Source organism: Ambystoma mexicanum, chromosome 1q (genome assembly GCF_040938575.1).
Source record: "Ambystoma mexicanum isolate Mex_15411 chromosome 1q, UKY_AmexF1_1, whole genome shotgun sequence".
Lineage (NCBI taxonomy): Eukaryota > Metazoa > Chordata > Amphibia > Caudata > Ambystomatidae > Ambystoma > Ambystoma mexicanum.
In genome coordinates, this window is record NC_090922.1 from 1,059,283,994 (window position 1) to 1,059,304,207 (window position 20,214).

General features: G+C 44.8%; 1 protein-coding gene across 1 annotated transcript in view; it reads left to right on the forward strand.

Annotated features, from left to right (window-relative positions):
* Window positions 1-20,214, forward strand: part of PKN2 (protein kinase N2) — a 1,791,501-nt gene that overhangs the window by 707,240 nt on the left and 1,064,047 nt on the right. The gene's annotated exons all lie outside the window — the stretch shown is intronic.

Below are 20,214 nucleotides of genomic sequence, written 5' to 3' on the forward strand. Positions count from 1 at the left end.
CTCCCAGCATACACCACTCCGCGCGAAGTGCCTGTAATTAAAGCATTTATGGATGGAGTAAAAAAATGTTACCCTCCAATTTCTAATCCTACTCCTAGCTGAGACCTAAATATTGTACTTAAAAAGTTCATGGGTGGCCCTTTTCGAGCCTATGCACAAAGCCTCTTTGACATCTCACTTATAAGCCAGCTTTTCTTGTGGCAATTGCATCCATAAGAAGGATCTATGAAATGCAAGCACAATCCGTTCAAGATCCTAGTAGTGGTCTGCACACACCTATGGTTCTCACCAAAATGTATCTCAAAATTCCATGTGAACCAGTCAATAGAGCTTCCTGCGTTTTTCCAACACCCCACGAATGCAACAGAGAAGAGCCTTCAGACCCTAGATCTAAGGACAGTAACATACTACCTACAAAAGACTCAAGCCATCAGAAAAACACACAGGCTTTTGTGTCCATGGCCAGAGGAAGAGAAGGTAATTCCATCTCTAAATCAAAAATTTCAAAATGAATTTTCAACTGCATCCAATGTTGCTATTCTCTTGCTAAGAGAATGTTGCCATTCAATCCTAGAGCACACTTAACTTGAGGGACAGGGGCAACTCTAGCTTTCATAGCAAATGTGCCCTTCGATGCCATTTGTAAAGCTACCACTTGGAGTTCAATTATACTTTCACCCAACAGTACTGCCTAGACACACATTCTAAGGGTGATTCAAAGGTGGGACAAGCAGTGTTAAAATATCTATTTGCGGCGCTACCTTCAAACAACCCACCTCCTTCTCCAAGTACTACTCGCTAATCTATTCAAAGCATGTGATTCTAAGCAGATCCACAAGCCTCAAAAGGGCATACATTACTTACCATTATCTTATTTCTGATGCTTGTATCTGCTTACCTTCACATGCACCCACCCTTCCTCCCCACTTGGAGTTGATGGTTCTTGGGCAAAATCATAGATATTTTTACACACCTCGTGATCACTACCTACTCTCCACTCTCACACTTTACATTCCCTCTTGTCAGAAACAAATAATCTGAGGGACCTCGACACGTGAGGGATCATGGGTACAGTCAACGTCACACTAGGGATAAGATTACAAACCCACCCAGTAGACGTCCCTTTTTGAACTTTGAAAACTTCATGTGCAATACTCTGCGCCTACCACTTGATTTCGGCCCATGCAAAGCATGTGAATCTAAGCAGATACACGCACATATATTCCATATGTGGATGGAACGGGTCAAGTATGTGGATGGATGATGCATGGAGAACGGATAACGTGGATAGAACAAATGAAATGGGCAGACCAGATGATGAAGGGATAACATGCATAGATCGGACGGAGTGCATTGATCAGAAGGAATTCATAGAACTGATCGAACTGATAGTGTGCATAGAACTGAGTACATGCAACGGATGGAATGCACGGAACAGATGGAGGGCACAGAATGGACACTGTACAAAAATTATTAGAGTGCATGGAACGATCGAAGTGCATGGAACGATCGATGTGCATAAAATGGTTGCTGTGCACAAAACGGAGTGAATGGAACGGTTTGGAGTGCTTGAAATGGTCGGAGTCCACGAACTATTGGAGTGTGCTCGATCACAAGCCCCTATTCTAAACCACCATATCACATCTCCACGCTTACTCTCTCCTTTACACCACCACTCAACTAGAACACAGCAATACTATGACACCATTCGTATAGCTGTTCTCATACCATCACTTGCCTCATACTCCCCATCATCCTAACTAAACACAGCTGGTTACACACCCTCCAGCCTAGGCATTCTCCTCAGGCCTAACACAGCCAGAATCAGTCTGGATAACAACCTGCCAGAATGAACACATACTTTTGCTCTCCCAACCACCACACCTACTGCTAAGAAGCAGCTATCACACAAGTGTCACACCTGCTGCACACATATCCGGTGCTCACATGCACCTTATCTCTCTCTCGCTCCCTCTCCCCCCTTCGGTTCCCGAGGGTGTTCAACCTACCAGCGCCTTGAGAGCATGCAAGTGGTACATAAGGCGCTATATAAATGCAAAGTAACATCAGAAATACAATTACGGTAAGTATTGTATGCCTACTGAGGCCTTTGGATCTGCTTAGAATCACATGAATTGCATATGCAGAAATCTAGTCGTTGGTGCTGAGTATTATATACTTATTTCGAATTCGCAAAGGTTCGTCGACTTGGCGTGTCTGTAATACTATCCATATCGCAGCGTTCACTGTACCCATGATCCTTCACGCATCTAGGTCCTTGAATTGTTTTTTCCACGATCGGGCTGGTCGCACTTTTTAGACTTCTTTAATTTCAGAGTTCATCAATGAGCGAGCATTTACATGTGGATATTAATATACTGCTAAATGATACATCGCCTCTTCGCCGCAACCGTTCAATGGTACCTGCCGACTTTTGAAAGACCGCTTTGCAGCTTTTGAGCGTTACAAAGGATCGGTTCACGATAGCCTGCATCTCTTCGGGCTTCGGCCCACACAGAAAGGAGAAGTGGGGGTGACAACACTTAACACATTAAAAGAGAAAGTCTACATAAATTTCCCCTGTAATATATATCGTCTCGCTGTTGAGCAGCGTTTACCATGGGGAAAACGCCTTTTAAAATTTTGTCCCACATGTAATCGCAAATTTCCCTGGAAGGATACACATTCGTAACCGTTGTCTTCCTTGAGACGACCAGGAGGCCAAATGTTGAGCGTGTATGCTCTTCAAACCGAAGATGCTTAAGGATGGACTATCAAAACGCTGGGCGGCCTACGCACTGCAAGCTGAGGCATTGACCTAATATGCCGCCGGCGTGGAGAAATCTGAGGCTGAGCAGGACAGTCCCGGTTTCGTTGGTGATGCTGAGGAATGTCTACTCGGGAAACCGAAGATTCCTGAGTGCCCGTCCCTACCTCTGAATGGTAGACCTCATGCTCTGTTATGGAGGCTTCCCCTGGCAACAAGGCCACACATATAAAACACACGCAGGGGGGTCGACTCCCCGCACAGTGCACCTGTTGCCAAATGTCTGCCGTCTTGGCGAATTTTTTTTTTAAAGGCACAAATGCTTCAGTGGAACACGTATCCTGGGCAAGCTGTTCATCGCCTCCATTAAACTCTACGCTGAGTGTTTTCACTCTCGAAGCATGTTTAGAAAACATGATACACGCAGAGTGTGCCTAGTTCCACACCGAAAATAGCTTCACATATACATTAATCACACGTACCAAAACAGACCATTTGCATGCTAGTAGAAACACCAAAGGGTACACAGGTACCCTTCTCCTTTAATCGATACAGTGAAGAAAAAGAAACAAGCTCAATAATGTCGGGAGGAAGAGGTGGTTTTCCCACTCCATGCCACTCTTTCTGGTGGTGCTTGGGGAAAAAAGGATACGTTTAAAAAAATACTAGATGAAATGGCTGGTTTCATTGACTGTTTAGACAACCATCTATAAAACGAAAGTGATGTACAGGAAGAGGAAGTTCCATGTAAAACAGCTAGACTAGATACTGCATACACTTACGAAGAGCCCATAATTGAGCTGGATGCGAAGGTATAAGGAAGTATTTGCAGAGGTGACCCGTGCACTGATCTAGATGACTATACCCTCCCATCCTCAGACATCATGGATGATGCTTATAGCCTCATCACGCATTGATATTTTTTATAAAAGGCAGCTGTTTTTTTTTTTCCTCCAATATCGAGTCAGAAGAGGACACTGATTTCGTTGATGACATTCTCAATGAGAAAGTAAAAAAATCAATGTATTCGATTATGGCAATCTGTTAAGAGGTGATTAATACCATCCTTTTCCAGTGCTTAACCAGAGCCGTTAATCAATGCATTGAGAAGCGGTTTAAGACAGCACCTACTGACCCTCTATCAAAGGGCATCTCAAACCTGATTGTCGAGTAGTTACTACTGTCCAGCTGGGACTCCCTTAGCCAGATCCAAGACACCACCTGATAAAAAGAGCAAAAGGATTTATGCTGTATGGGGGCAAAAAGGTACCAACTTTGCTTTCCAAATGTTTATTGCCAATAATTCAACTCTAATAGCAAGATTTAATGGAACACAATGGGATCACGTGGAGGACGTTGTTAGCGGCATCCATGAGCCCCTTAGGTCTGAAATACAAAACATTAACCGTGTGCAAAAAAACGGCTTACACCATCATCAAGAACACTCTTGAAGCTGCAGAAAGCGCTGGTACAATGGTTGCAGAGCACACCCTCATTTGGACGCGCATGGTTAAAAAATAATCCTGGTTCAGACCAGAAACTCTGGCCACGCTGCTAAACATGCCTGTGGAGGACCGGGTCTTGCGCACAGTAGTAGACAATGCTTTCAAAACTGCAAAGAGCATGAACCACTTACAACATTGGGACACATTTTAAGTAAACCCTTTCAACAAAGAGGTTATTTTCCCAACCGCTGTAGTTTTCGTAATCGGTTACCCTAGATCCTCAGGCCAGTCATGCTATACCTCAGGTGCAGGCTCCAGCTCCAGGGATGTAATTTCACCAAAATGCCAGGGGTAGCGGAAGTGACATCACATGACCCTTTACCTCTGCCATCATAGGAAGTGATGTCATTTGACCCCCATCCCATAGTGACATGATGGGAAGCGATAGAACAGCAATTATTTTATAGAATTCCAGAAAGACAAATGATTTGTTATTCTTTTGTATTACATTTGTGGAACTCCTTTTTTTTTTTTCTTCTTTTTTTTTTTAAGAGGGCTCGACATAAATTCCAGCCTCTCCAGAAACAGAGCCACATGGCACTGGCCACAGCCCAGGAACTTCAATGTAAAGAAAATAAAAAAAAAAGGGGGAAATCTTTTTTTTTTAGGGGTAGCACATGAAAACTCGGGTGTCGCAGTTGTGACCCCCAAATCATGTGCCTGTCCAGCTCGTGATATATGAACTAGGGACAATTGTCCACGTCTGTCTTCATTTCCCAGGCAATTTAGAAGGGGACATGGAGGAAGTAGAGGCCATGTCACTTTAGGCTCGTCCACTACTGCCAAGCAGGGACTCAGTGTCATGTCCCCCTCCCACATCACCTTAGTAGGGGGTCGCACTACATCATTGGCCACATTTGAGAGGGGAATCACGATAGGCAGGTGGATGTTGTGTGGAATTCTAAGCAATACTGCACGATCACCCAGCCAGACTCAAGAAAATACTGTTAGACCATCGACAGATTCTAAAAGCAGAGGTAAAAGTTCTACTTGTGAAAGGAGCCATAGAACTCGTCCCACCATCGGAGGTAAACAAGGGTTTTTATTCTGTGCACTTCTTGTTCCAATGATCTGAATGACAAAATTGCAGGAAGTAGTCCCATTGCTCAAAGTGGAGACTTGAGGACAATAGTGGACATGAAAGATGCATACACACACATTTCAATGCTGCCAGTGCACCGAAAATATCTTTGGTTCAAAGTAGGGTATGTGCACTACCGATTCAAGGTGCTTTGCTTCGCGATTGCATCAGCTCCATGGGTATTCACAAAGGTTCTAGCAGAAGTAGCGGCGCACCTGCGCAGAAGTATCTCAGTGTACTCTTATCTAGACGACTGGCTAATAACATTAGAAAAACACCAGAGATATGTGAGCAGAATACTTAGAAAACAATACATCTTCTGCATCAATTGGGCTTCTCGATCAGTGAAAAGAAGTCAAGCCTAATATACCCAGTCAGCAAAAAATAGTTCCTTGGGGCAGTAATTAAGACGCAAGACATTTTGGTCTTTCCCTCCAATGAGAGGGCCCAAAACATACAAAAGCAGCTCACTTTGTGCAGTGAGTCGTCGGGAAGGTAATGCAGATTCTCTGCATGATGGCATCATGCAGATTCATAATGTTTTTTTTTCTAATGTGCTTAATACCGAACTGGGCATTCAAACTGCTCTGCGTCGTCTTGCTTCCAAGACGAGTGTGTTGCCACTGAGCTATACTACCTGTGTCATTGTGCCGCATGCAAGGTTACACATGCATCCAGTTTAACAGTGGTTAGCGAAACAATGGTCGCAGGTGAAGAGCAATTGCGATGATCTAGTGGAATCACTACAGACTTATTACTCTCATGATGGGGAATCCATTGTCTCCACCTTACAGTGCAGGGCATGTGGGTACACTTGCCAAAAAACACATCAATGATCTGGAATTGGTAGTAGTTTACAATCACTACAAGCTTTCCAACATCATTTAATAGCGAATAATATACTGATTATAACAGACAGCACAACTGCCATGTTGTAATCGTTTTTTCATTTATATAGCGCCTTTATCCCATTAGTATGGCCTCAACGCGCTTGTGGAGGGAATGCCCTGGGGGGCAGGGGGGCAAGTCCAAGGAATGGGAAAATGCATCGGATGGATTAGAATGCGTGTGTGCATTTGGTAAAATTAGGGATTTGGGTGGGATGGCAGAGCCTCGGTAAGCTAACCATGGTGGGCAGGCATGTGGATGGGTGCTAAGGTGGATAGGAGAGTGTGGGAGTACGAGAGACTCATGTGTGCAGCTAGAGCAAATATTTTTGTCACAGGACATAGCTTCATTCTAATGGCAGGGATGTTGTGCTTTGTGTTTTAGTTTGGTGTATGGAGGCAGATGCGTGCTGGAAGGCGGCCTTGCCTGTAGCTAGTGGCCTCCGAAGTGGTGCATAAATGAGCCTCAGTTGGAGCTTTGTTTTTGATGTAGCAGCCGTGTAATCTGATAATCTGCTCCAAAATACTTTACCTTGCTCTGGTGTATATATTGGGAGGCACTGATTGTGTCAAGGCCTTGGTGTCATGAAGGTAAGCGTGAAATGGGGGTAAGATAGTCAGGTTGCTCGAGGGAATAACAATGTTTTGAGGGCCTTCCTGATGGAAAAGTAGTCCTTGTGTCGGATGCTGAGTGGCAGTGAGTTCCAGAATGTGTGAGCTTGGACGGGGAAGGAGGATCTTCCACTCTAGTAGAATTGAAGATGGGTGGAATCCCAAGGAGCAGTGCTGAGCAAGATCTGTTTTGTGATGGTTTGGTACTGTGTAAGCTTGTGTTGGAGGATTTCAGGGCCTGTCTTGTGGGTGGCATGATGATAATGCGCATGGCCTTGAAGGTTGCCCTTCGGCTGATAGGGTGCCAGTGAAGCACTCTATGGGCAGGAGTGATGTGTTCTCTGGGTGAGAGGGCAAGGAGTAGTCTGGCTGCTGAATTTTGGATCCACTGGAGATTTGAGCTGATACGCGGGAGTGCCCAGATAGATCGAATTGGCATAGTCTTTCGGGAGAGGATGATAGCCAAGATTGCTGAGAGTCGGTGAGCATAGGAGAGATGAGGGGAGATTCGTCTGAGGATACAGAGGTTGTAATGACAGGTTCTTGATACGGTGTTGAGTCTTTGATTCAAGTCCAAGGTGCAGCCTAGTTTCTATTCTTAGTTGGATGCTACGGCCGAGGGTCCTAAGGAGGGTGGGTTGGGAGAAGAGTGAGGTTTTTACCACAGATCATGCTTTTGGGAGGAGGAGGAGGAGGAGGAGGAGGAGGAGGAGGAGGAGGAGGAGAGCGGCAGGGAGCGGCAGGACTTTTCGACAGTTGGAAAGGAAGGAAGAGATCCATCTTAAGGCAGAAATCCCTGATGCCTACAGAGTGGAGTCTGTCTGTGAGGATGGAGTGGTTGATAGTGTCAAAGGCAGCTGAAAGGTCAAGGAGGGTAAGTGCCGCACAGCCTTCTGAGTCTGCCGTTCTTTTAATGTTATCCCAGATGGAGACAAGGGAAGTTTCCGTTCCTCTGTGTAGAGGCCGAGCTGGGTGTATGTCGTGAGGTCTGAGTTTGGCTATGAAGCTGGTGTTTGAGATTGGGCAGTAGTTGGATGGAAGGAGGGGGGGTCAAGGGTGGGCTTTCTAAGTAGTGGTTGGATGTGGGAGGTGTTCAACACTGCAGGGAAGATGCCTGATGTCAGTGAATGGTTAATTATGGATCTTGCTACGCGGCTCTGTAAGTGATTTCAACCTGGCACTTCACCTAAGTCAATGCCTAGCGTGTGGGATGCACAACTGAAACCCTTAATTATTTATTTGTCTATAAGTTCTTTTATTCTGAAAGATGTACCACTTATATCACACCCCTCTCTTTGAACACCCCCTCAAAGCCACCCCCTCACCCCCTCCGGTCAAATTGAACCACGAAGCAGGCTGTTTTGCAAAATTACATTTTAAAAAAATATATATTCAATATAATCGCACTATTTTAATGGGTATACAATAATCACCAATGGGGTGATGTCACACTAAACAATCTCTTTATTTATAAGGAGCAAAAACAATGCAGCACAGCAAGAATACCTTTGGGTATGTTCAATCAAATGGCAATGTGATTACTATTTCCCCCTGCACACTCTTCAATCCCCCCAATATGCAATATGAAGAAATAGGAGGAGAGAACAGGTTTCGGAAATGCAGAATTCAAATAAAATGTCAATCCCAATTTCCCCCACCAAACACCAGAGAAAAACAGAATTGATTGGCAAACTTGTCAAAAATGGTTTTAAAGTTGGCTTTGAATGGAATGGGCAAAACACTGAAATTGTTAATGGGAGCCGCTTTATCTGGTTGCAGACACACACTAGCAGTGATTTGAGAGTAATAAGCAAGTTGAAAACTTAATTTTGAGGTCGGGTGCAAGGAAAAGCTATTTTACACGTTATAGTTTTTTGCCAAAGGAAAAATTTGTGGCAAACTTTTCCATGCGCGGTAATCACGATTGCGGAAAAACTATAAGGAGCTGAGATGCGGTTTTGGGTTCTTTAGAAAGCTTAGGATGTTAGCTACAAAATTGAAGTTATGGACGTATTTGTGGAGGTGTTTTTTTTTTCAGATAGAGGCACAATGTAAAACAAGAGGCGCTTTTAAAATTCAAACAAGGTTTCTTTACACTAGGGATGGACTTGGAAGAAACGAACTAATCGACAGCACAGCCATCAGACCAGGACGTCTCCGATCAGGTTTTTGCCTGCCGAGACGCTTGCCTTCTTCAGATGAAATATATCAGCGCAAAGATGCTTTTAACCATATTATTACAGAAGGACTATAGGATAAGAGTTCAGGCAAGACAAAAAGGATTTCTAACAATACAGTTCTGGATATAAGATAGATTTGATTTGGATAGGGATGACTATGGACACTACATAGGCTGGTGACAATCCTATACTATGGATACTGACTACCAATGTTTTGAATGGAACCGTCAGGGATGCTGGTTCTGGTCAGGGATACTTTCTGGGACAGACTGCTGGGCGGACCGGACCGGACTGGTCTGGTTCAGCGATCAGCAAGGTGCTCTGGACACCGCACGGTAGGACTGGACTGCAAGGAGCTCTGGTCTACACTGCACAGCACGACTGGACTGGATCTGCAATGACGCTCTGGTCTGCACAGCACAGCATGGCACCAGACTGGGTTTAATCTGCCCTTCTGGTTATGAAGATAATTCTTTGGCAGGCAAGTAGTTACAGCACAGCCTGGCTGCTTCTTTGGTTTCCCCTTTAAGTTGAGGGATGGGTTCTGGAAGTTAGGCCCAGCTGAAAGTGGTTCAGCTATGCTCTGAGCCTTTCTGCTTGCAAGGTTTCTGTGGTCTGGAACAAGGAGTATTAATGGATCTCCTTCAGAGTGCTTCGCCAAAATCGGGATGGTGGTTGAATCAGTCTGTTTCCTAAGTCCTCAGCTGTCTCTATTTATGCATTTAATAAAGAGGTGGGTATGCTGAAATATCCTAGGCGCACCCCCTAGGTAGTCTATTGGCTAGAGTCTGCTCTCTCCCTTGATTGGAGGGGAAACATAGTGTCAACCTGATGTGGTTTATGAGGCAAAACATCCTCCCCTTTGCCTTTTGAACAAAAAATCTATTTTTGATATAATACATCTTTACACGTGTACAATCTTTATACCAATAACATACATAGATCACATATTGTGTGGAGCGCTCCCTCTTCCAAGCCTCGTTGCTGTGAGATCTTGGGTCTCGATTCGCAAAATTTCGCACTTTTTGTCCGGGACACAATATCTAATTTGTCCAAAATGTTGTACATATGTACGCATTGTATCTGGGCATAATTGTTTGAAGTTTCATGCTTCTGACATAATTACATTTGCTACAAAACCCGAATTTTCACTCCGCCTTCCCAGAACATCGCACAGAGTTCTGGCATCTTTTAAAATGTGTACAAAAAAAATCTCAATGATACTGCTATTCTATAATTTTTACAAATACACAGTAATTTATCAAGTCTTTTTCTAAAATATGCTTTCTGTGCTTTTGAATCAACAAAAATGTGTCCCCGCCTCCATCTCCATCTTGGAGCTCAAGAGCAAGCTCTGCCCTCCACCGTCTGGCAGAGGCCACTGTGACACTTTACAATCTGCATATCCTTTCAGCCAGGGAAGGTCCATTGTGCTCCTCCAACAGCAGCCCAAAATCCCCTCCACTGATTTAATCAACACAAAGGTGTAAGTTCCTGGCCTTGGTCGGAAGCAGGAGAGATGCCTTTTGTTGGGGGAAGTTGGGGGGAACTGGTTTGGTGACTTTTAGTTCAGCTTAAATTCACTGTCCATTTATTACATTTTTCTTGGTTTAAAATAAAACTTGCAATTTTTTTATCGGGCAACTAGAACTCTAATTCCAGTCTCTAAACCATGGAGATTAAATAGTTAGAACCTGGATTACTTTTGATTACAGGTCACTTAATTCCCAGACATTTGATTTCAACTGCACAAGTTCAAGCTTCTGATGCAATTACTGACAGCTGTCATACAGGCGGCCGCTGGTACTGCGCTGATATTTTGACAGATTTTCACAGGCAAGCACACTTTTTACTGTGGTGTTTTGGACCGGTATTTTGTATTTTCAGCAACCAAGAAAAAGGGATTTAAGAGCAATTTCTGGGGTTCCTTCAGTAAAGCATTGCCTTTCATGCAGTTTCCATTTTTCCTTGGTAGGCAGCCCAGTGACCTGTTTCAGCAGTGGGGTCTCCTTCCACCACTGACAACAGGCAATGTAGATTTGGTAGCCATCTTTTCCTTTTTCAAAGCATATTTCCCGAGGTTTTGGCACGCATGGGGTTTTTGTGGCCATTCTGATGATTCTTGCACCATCAGCACACAGGGATGTCGCAGGGCAGAGCCTAGTGCGTTAAAACATCCCACAGCTTGCACAGGTTGATGATGGCATGTTCTTTAGAAGAGCAGGGTGGTTGGGGTCTTCAGGGGATCCTCGGAGGGGAGGCTTTGGAATAGGTTCAGGAATTCCGGGTGGGAAATGGCAGTGAAGGAAGAGAGGATCGGGTGTGTGGGAAGAGGTGTGGAGTCAGGAGAAAAGGATACGAGGGGGGATAAATGCTGTGAATTTGGTGCCAATTGTTAAGTGGGCACATGTGCCCTGACCTGTTATATGCCACACTAGATCAGGGGCTGCAGATCAGACTAGTGTATCTTATGCTTTTGGCATAGTTTGTCGTGAAAGGGGGGGGGTACTGGTTAGCAGTCAACCCTCTCCAAGTGAATTACCCACATTTTTAATGTAAATACAAATAAATAAAATCCAGCACTTCTACACCCTTGCCAGATGGCAATCTTTCACGTATACTGTATGAGTGAACCTGTGTGTTTCGCGGTTGTAAGACCAGCCTGATTGGCTAGCTCCCAAAACCTTTGAGTGCCCCTGTGGCTGCTTACCTACTTAACTTTGCACATTCTCGTTGCTGTCCCCCCCCTACATAATGCCATTTTATATGTCCCTGAATTCCTTCACTTAAAATATGTATGTGCTCATGCTCTTTGCAGTGGGCACGCGCCGAGTTAAGCTAGTCGTGGCTTCCCACATCCTCTGGGTTTTGTTAAATCTGTGCAACTTAACTGCACCATTATTAATGTTTTTTCAATGAATTTCAAGGGTTTTGTTATAATGTGTTATTTACGGCACCAAGCCAGGACCTTCGGCCATGTCCACTGTACATGTCCCCCAATAGGGTTCTTTTGGGCCCTCTAGGTGATCATTGCCGACTATACATGTCTTTCGGGCCCATTAGCCAGGGCACGGAATTTGGCCCCTAGTATATTTTAAAACACTATATTTCTTTCCCGCACACTAGCCATGGCCTTCCGCCATGACCCTTGGGCCGTGGATTTTTTCCACCAGTAACTTTCTTTGGGGCTCGATAGAAGTCTTTAAAGCCCACTAGCTTTGGGCCCACTAGCCATGAACACACTACTAGGTTTCGATGGGGCCCATTAGCCATGGCCTTGCATACCATATTGCACCATTATGTTCCCTTAAATAACCCACTAGCCATAGCCTTTGGCCTTACCCATTACCCCAAGCTTTTTCCCATACCTGCGGTTAGTAATAGCAATGTACAATAGATATCTGCGGTTACCTGTAAACGCTTGCAAATAACGAGTTATTGAAAACATGCGTGCAAAATCCAAAACTCTTCCCTGCCTTCCCAGGCACTCACCAACTGCCCACACCTTTGCCATGCTCTTCCCACTCCCCCCTGGTCCTTTTCCCCTCGCTAGCCCTCTCCCATTTCCACAAACACTTGTTTCTTGTGACAATCTTTCATTCCCAATCTCGTCTTCCATTGTAACCGCTGTTATCCCATGCTATTACCCTGGTTATGCGATAATGTTCTACATGTGAACTTGGACCCACCACACCTGGCCGCCCCGCCAACCCGCCCCCCCCCCCCGTGCTGCCCGATTTCACAGGGTGTACCTCCTGAGTATATGGTAGCATAGACGGAGCAGCCAGGCTTATTTTAGGAGGGAGAGAAGGCTGTAGAATCAGTACAAAGAAATTCCAGTACACATGGTCCAAAGAAACACTATGCATTTTAAAAATAATGGGTTCATTTAAATACAAGTAGACCAAGGTAAATCTTGGGTAAATAAGTATGATCAGATCCTATTAACACATTAAAAACAACATACCACTATGCTTGCAGGTACAAAGAACAAAGCATATAACCTTATTTGGAACACTTGAAGTAGTTCTAGGGAAGTCAAAACCAATAGTTACTTTTGGATTACTTACAGTAGTAATACAAGGGTAGTAAAAGCTAACAGTTGTACTGCGAAGCTCAACAAAGAAATCACATAATAAACTAACTTCTAAATATACTTTTCTGAATAGTGGAACACAGATTCAAGGGACAGCATATGCCTCCATTACTTTTGTGATAAGTTATACTAAGTGATTAAGACCTTTTTGGTGTTATATACAATTACAGTTACTAATTTTGGCTGCACCAGGCAGACAAAAGTGAGCTTCACCTAAAGAAACAGTTCAAGAATGGCACACAGCTATTTATATACTATTACAGTTGCTTTCCAGATCCGTGCAACCCAGATTGAGGTAAGCGGTAACTCCAACTTGTTTTAGGATGGCGCACAGCTAACACAAGGTAAGTAAAACATATATACTCTTTAAAGGAGCAATCCGCTAAATATAATCTAAAGCAGAATTATTCTGGACCGTCTAACAGCAAGTCAGGGGAAGCAAGACACATTTGTGGACACTCATACATTTATCCTTTTATTTTTTTTCTCCATACATGTATCCTAACATGAATAGTAAAGTGTAACCCACAGCATTACATCTGGAGAAGAGGCACACCCAATGCACAGGTGAGTAAAGCAACCTTGCATATACTTTTCAGAATATGGGAACACACATTCAAGGTAAGTAAGAACTTTGGTAACTGTTCACTCTGTTACCACCCAACCTCTTTTACAGGTAACGTTTGAAAATGTGTGATTCTTTCCAAGACAGAACCCTTTTCTTATCCAGTCGCTCCCTTATTCTATAGCATGAGTTCACTCGTGTTCTAGATGCCAGCTTGTAGGCATGGTGAGACAGGGTTCATTTGCAGGCAAAGTCAGAGTTCCAGAGGGAGACTGTTGAAGTATTTCACATTAAAGTTAGTTGAGGGTCCAGGAACTTCTGGGAAGACACTCTAGGAGAATTCCGCAGTGGGCCTGGGTGAACTGGAGAGGCCTCCCAATCATAGAAAACACCCCAAAGCCATTCAGAAATCACAAAGGCGTAAGGTAGGTAAAATACCCCAGCCAACGCAGTGCCTCAGTTCAGAAGACTAGTTGCAGCAGGAAACCTTCAGGATCTACAACCAAAAACCCGGTCGATGGATGCCTTTGTCAAGCTGACTGAAGACATGACTTTGGAAGGACCTTTTCAGCAGGGATCGCGGGAGAAGGCTCCAGGCAAGTGTTTCCTAATGGCTTGGATTGTGGTTTTGGTGCCCTTTCAGGCACCAGGAGAATACTGAATATCGCTGGTCGGATTCTCATTGTTTGCAAGGTTTAGCACCTATATGAAGGGACTTTTTGGACTCTATATATGCCTCTGAAGGTCCAGCAGGATGCTCAGATTCAGCAAGTTTCAGAATTCGGAAGACTATCCGCAGCACAGTGGCTCGAGGTCCCAGGGTATTGCAGCCCGCAAGGTCGCAGCATGATGTGGGATGGCTCAAAATGTAGGTCTTCTTGGGACTAGTGGATCTCACCAGCCTCTGGGTCGGGTTCATCCTTTCCGGGATCCCCAGGTAGGTTTTAAGGAAGGGTAACAGCAGGCTCTGGTTACACAGCAGGCTCTCCGTTTGCTGGAAATAGCTACAGCTGTAGTTCCCTTAGCTTCCTCTTCAGTTTCAGGTCCAGCGGTCGACTACCTCTTCAGCTTCCAGGATCAGACTTTTATGCAGGAACCCAGCCAATCAAACCGACTTAACATTCAAACTTGGGGGTATGGGGGGCGTTAGTGGGCAGTCCTTTCAGGACAGCCAGCCTCCCAGTTTGAATTGGATTCTCGCAGTCAGGCTGGAAGACAAAGGGCTGCAGAGTTTTGGACTGCTCCCTCGCTTCCTGCCTTCACAGACCCTCTGGAGCCTGGGAGGGGAATCCACAGGATTCCAGCTGAAGGCAAAATTGACGCAAAGGATTTTCCCACACTGGTGGTCAGGGGAAGGAACAAGAAAGGACAAGGAACACTCACATGCCAAAAAGACTGTATCCGTTTTGGTAAAATGAGTACCCATGGGTTGCCTTTACTTGGTCTGTGGAAAAAGCCAGTGTTAAAGGTGCACCGACTTAGTTAAAAGGTTTACTGCCACCAGCAATTAAAGTTAAGTTTGTCCTTTTCATAAATGTTACATTTAGAATGAGAAAGGGGATACCCAGTATCTCACCAGCACTCCACATAAGGTGGGGATACTGGTTTCACCTAATAAAATGTAAAATGGATCCAAAGATCATTTCTGCCCTTGGGAACTGTAGTTATCACAAGTTTAGCCAGAGATTGTTAAAAGGGGAGCCCCAAGGGCAACCCAGCAACCATCAACAGTATGTGCCAACATTTGTCAGAGGATACAAATAAAGAGAAACTATGGAGTCTTAAAAATGATACCCATAAAGAGTACAAGATTCTGCGAGTGTGAAAAGGTTGCCACTCACTGAGATATAAGGAAAAATAATCCACCAGTAAAGCAAAAATTCTGGGGTTGACCCAGGTCAGAAAGAGGCATCATTGCTATGGAAATCTTACCTAACACAGACCAACCCTAGTTCCTGCTTTCTCAAGAAGTCCAGTCCTAAAATGTATGGGACCTGGTGCCCAAAAGTCACAGGTTCCAGTTACAGGAGTGGATTTCAATAAATAAGCAGTGGGCTGTGGTGTGATTTATACTGCACACCAATACCACCAAAGAGCAGTCTCCAGGCGATCACGTGGCTGCGCACTGGCTTGTCTGTATGGGTGAGGCCCAGTGACATGGTTTGTTTGTGTGTTGCTTGTGTTGGGTGTTTTACGGTATAGGTTGGCTAGCCCACTGGGTCTGTGTATTGTTTGGGTGGTGTATTTGAAGTAGTAGAAGCGGGGTGGTTAGTGCTTTGGCTACTCACTAGGTTCTTCTATGTGGCTAATGTACACAATTCTGGCGCATAGCTAAAATTCATAATTCTCTTAAGTGTGACGTATGATTAATCTTAATTCGATCTGAATGGGACGCTGGTGGGGAGAATTTTCATTTCTGTGCCAATTCTCTTTAACCTTAGAGACCCCTAGCGCCTTCGCTGGTTCGGGGCTTTTTAATGTTTACTCCTGAGTGAGTGGGACCTTTTTTCTCACTCACTCATGTGTTTTCCGGACTATGATTTTCTATGTTCTTTACCGTTTTATGGAGTTTGGTAAACTCCATAGACATCTGCTTTCGCATTGTGACGCACAGCACCTTTTGTGCAGGCCTAATGTTTAACTACATTTTCTTGAGTGAACTACTGTTCCCAAGAATACTAAGATGACCCCTGTCTTGCCTTTACTTTATGGGTCCAGCACACACCACCTTATGTGGAGTGCTGGGAGGTGTGGGTTTAACCCATTCCTCATGTACTCATTTGAATGGCTGCTGGCAGTGGTTTCGTTTTTACTACCTAGTTGCATGCATCTCTAGGCTCATGCCTCTGCTGCAGTTCTCAAGATGGCCCCCGTCGTCTTTTTCGCCATTTCCTGTTAGTTTCTTCTGGGCTTTTACTCTGTTTAAATCCATTTAGAGTCCTTTGTTTTGCCTTTGGCGGGCTTTCGCCCTGAAGCCCACCCAGGCTCCAGTGTGTCTGGAAAGACAAGAAGTGAGGGAGGGTCCGAAACTTCCATGTCCTTTGTCTCTAGGTGTGCCTGAGTGAAACCAGTTCCTATTGGCCGGATGGCTGTCCTGGAGGACAGCCACCCTGCTTTGTGATAAACAGCCTAGCGCTGTGAATGAATGGGAACTTGATTAAAAACCAAGTTTTTGGGACTAAGAGCAGAGCCGACCACTGGAGGACAACATCCGAAGTAGAAGGCGAGAGAAGACACCATCAGCACCCTACTGGTCCGTGAAGTGCCTGATGAAGCCCTGCAGCTGTGCTGACCACATTTTCGAATAGACGGGGGAGACCCGTAAAGGACGACTTCCTCCCCTAGGCCGATGGGACCATCTAGCCTCAGACAAGCTCTATTTTGGCACAACCCCCGACTTGCTGCGACTTTCCAAGGCTGCAGAATCCCAATACCCAGGGTACCTCGAACACCTGTGAGTGCATTGTATTCCAAAGTGTGAATCCGGCCAAATCTTTGTGGGCCTCCGGAGGACCCTACAGAAGCGAGAAATCTGCGTCCAGAGTCCCCTCACCAGAGTCCAGGACCGAGGGATGAAGGAACTCCTAACCAGAGCTTTTTGTTCTTTGGCACTGAGAAAAAGGCGCCAAAACCACAAAGTCGCTGAATCGATGGACATCCATTACTGCCTGGTACCTCTCTCGTGCTGCTGCAAGAGACCGCCAGACTTCCTCCCTTTCATCACCACGACCAAGGACCAGGAAAAAGGGTTTGTTGCATTGCATCCAGAAGGCATCCAGCTGGAACAACTTCATTTCAAAGATACTGTTGGGCTTGGGGTATACTACCCTTTTGCCATTTGGGTTGATTGCTACCTTTGGGAGTGCGATTTAACCCTACAGTAAGTTGACCTCAACTTACCCGCACTTGCCTTATAGCTTGTGCTTTCTAAATGTGACTCCTTGAGTTGATGTAATTTCTCTTTTGAACACTGACTATTTAAGAACATTGTTCTAAGAAGAAGAGCATCAGAACTTTCTTTGCCCATTTGGCTTTTGCTCTCCTGGCCCCCTAAAGGCCTCCTTCTGAACCTATTGGCTTTGGTAGTGCCAGTTCCCTTACTGGTTTTAAATGTTGAACACGTTAATGCTGCCATAATAGACTGCCTGCATCCCTTTGGGAGAATCTAACTGTTCTTCTAACCGATCAGTCTGTTATGATATAACCCTAACCTTTCCTTCCTTAAATAACTCCATACTGCAAAGGTGATACCAATATACGTGTTATAATGAGCTCATCTGACGTCACCTCTGGGTGCTGCAACATGTGTAACATATGAATGAATTACTCTCCTACTTTATTCACTTTTTGAATTGAATCCTAACTTGGGCTTAATGTTACAGCTAATTTCTGCTTTTTAAAGAATGCCTTAAATATCTTTGTGTATAAATAATGTATTGTATAACTTTTAAAGTGTATACTTTGATACCTGTATTTACTGATTTCAATGTCTCAGATTACCCCTCTTAAAATAAGCCTGGCTGCTCAATCACACTACCAACCTGTGTAGTACAGGCCTATATTAAAAGGTTGGTTACCTAATACCAAGAGATGTCTTGTGTATGCCCATACTAGTTGGACTGCACTAATTCTTACCTAACAGACTCATGGTTAATCTTCACATTTCACTCTAAGTGTCATGCATGCATGGTGGGTGGTGGTTCAAAAGAGTTCTGAAAAATTCTCAATTATTTTAAAGTGAAATAAGTATTTTCCCAAACTCTGATAGGTACTCTTATCCTAGTCCAGGGTTAGCCCTATGGTAGAATCCTGGACCCATGTTCGATGACCAGAGGTAATTAATGGGGGGTGGGGGGGCGACAAGGGGTTTTGGACCCAATGTTACCCTGTGCAGAGAAGTGGGGTGCATGGGAGACGGGAAAAGATGTTTACTTACCCCCCCTGACTCAGATTCTTCAGTGACACTGGATCGTCCTGAATTCGCTGGAGACACAATTCACTGTCCTTTGTTCAGGTGAGAGGCCTAGGGGTGGCGAGTGTGAGGGTTACTTCCAGTGTCGGCACAGCTTCCAAGTGGAGGTCCAAAACGATGAAAAATGAGCACCTCTGCAGGGTCCCCTTGGCACACCTCACAGGACGGTTCTGGCACGGTCATCCCGATCAGGCGGCGATGGGTAATCATTCAGCAATAAACACACAAGCGGCTCAGGCGCAGCCTCCCTTAAAGATGGGAAGCTGTAATTCGGGCCAAGGCAATTTATGGCACAAGCTGAGGACCCACAAAGTCCCAAGGCTCCACTTCGAACGGCGACAGTTGCAGCGAGGTAGCCTAGGAGTGAGCTGGTCCGTTCACCGGGCAGTCCAGGAAACCTTTCAAAGGCTCTGCTGGTGCAGATCCTCGAGCAGGGGTTGAGATTAGTTGGTAGCACTAGTCTGAGGGTCAAAACACCAACAAGGGTCTTATGAGATCAGGCAGAGGAGCAGAGCTTCACCGGGCCACTCACTGCTGCTGATGCTGGTCAGCTGCCGGAGTCATCCTCTGTTGATCAGCCGGCAGCTCTTCATGGGAATCTGGGATCCAACGTGGATCTGAAGAATGGGTGCAGAAGTTCTCCTATTATCCAGGTTTGGGGTTAGAAACAATTCCAAGCCCACCAACGGTGCAGATGTACCACATTCAAACAGGCAGGAGTTGTCCAGTCCTGGACAACCACTGGTTTCTACATCTGACCAGCAGCAGAATTTCTGGTACCAGGAGAGGAGGACTGGGACCAGATCACCCTGGCTCTCGCACACAAATGGTCAGTAGCTCACAAAAGCAGCAATGTGCAATACCATATACAGATTTTCCTGACTTGAGAGAACAGGAAGAAGGCCAAACTACAATACGGCAGTGAACAAGTGAAAAACCTTGTGGCATGATTATCTTTGGGTACTAGCCACATAGTAGCCTTTTAGGGAAAACCCGAAAGTGCACAAATAAAATGGTACAAAAACAGTAAAAATCAGTCACCAGCTTGTCTTGGGCACATATAAAAAGTAACCAAAAACCCAACCTGTTAAAGGTTATAGGCATACAAAGTATCCTAATTTGCCTTCACTGTAAGGTGATGTGTGCAATTTTTAAAATCCAAGAATTCCAAATGGAGAAACAGTTTCTCTGTACTGACGGTCTTTGGGACTAGTCAGTTTCCCCCAGAAAATGGGCAAAAGGCAAGGGATGTAAAGCTGAGGGCTTTAATTTCCTTCAAACAAGTCAGGACTGAGTTCATAAACGAGCAAAAAGAGGGTTTTCCCATAGAAATCTATGGAGGTAAAGGTGCTAAACAAAAATCTTTCCTAACAGATGGTTTCCCATCCCTCAAGAAGCGTGCTCTGGAAAATCTCCCCTACCAATCCACCCAATCATTATTCAAAAAAGTGAATTATTTCACATATTGTTAGTTTTAGGTTTGCACTCTTATGCGTTCTGTTAATCAGTAAATTGCATACATTTTGTTGTCCCAATTGTATCTCTTCCC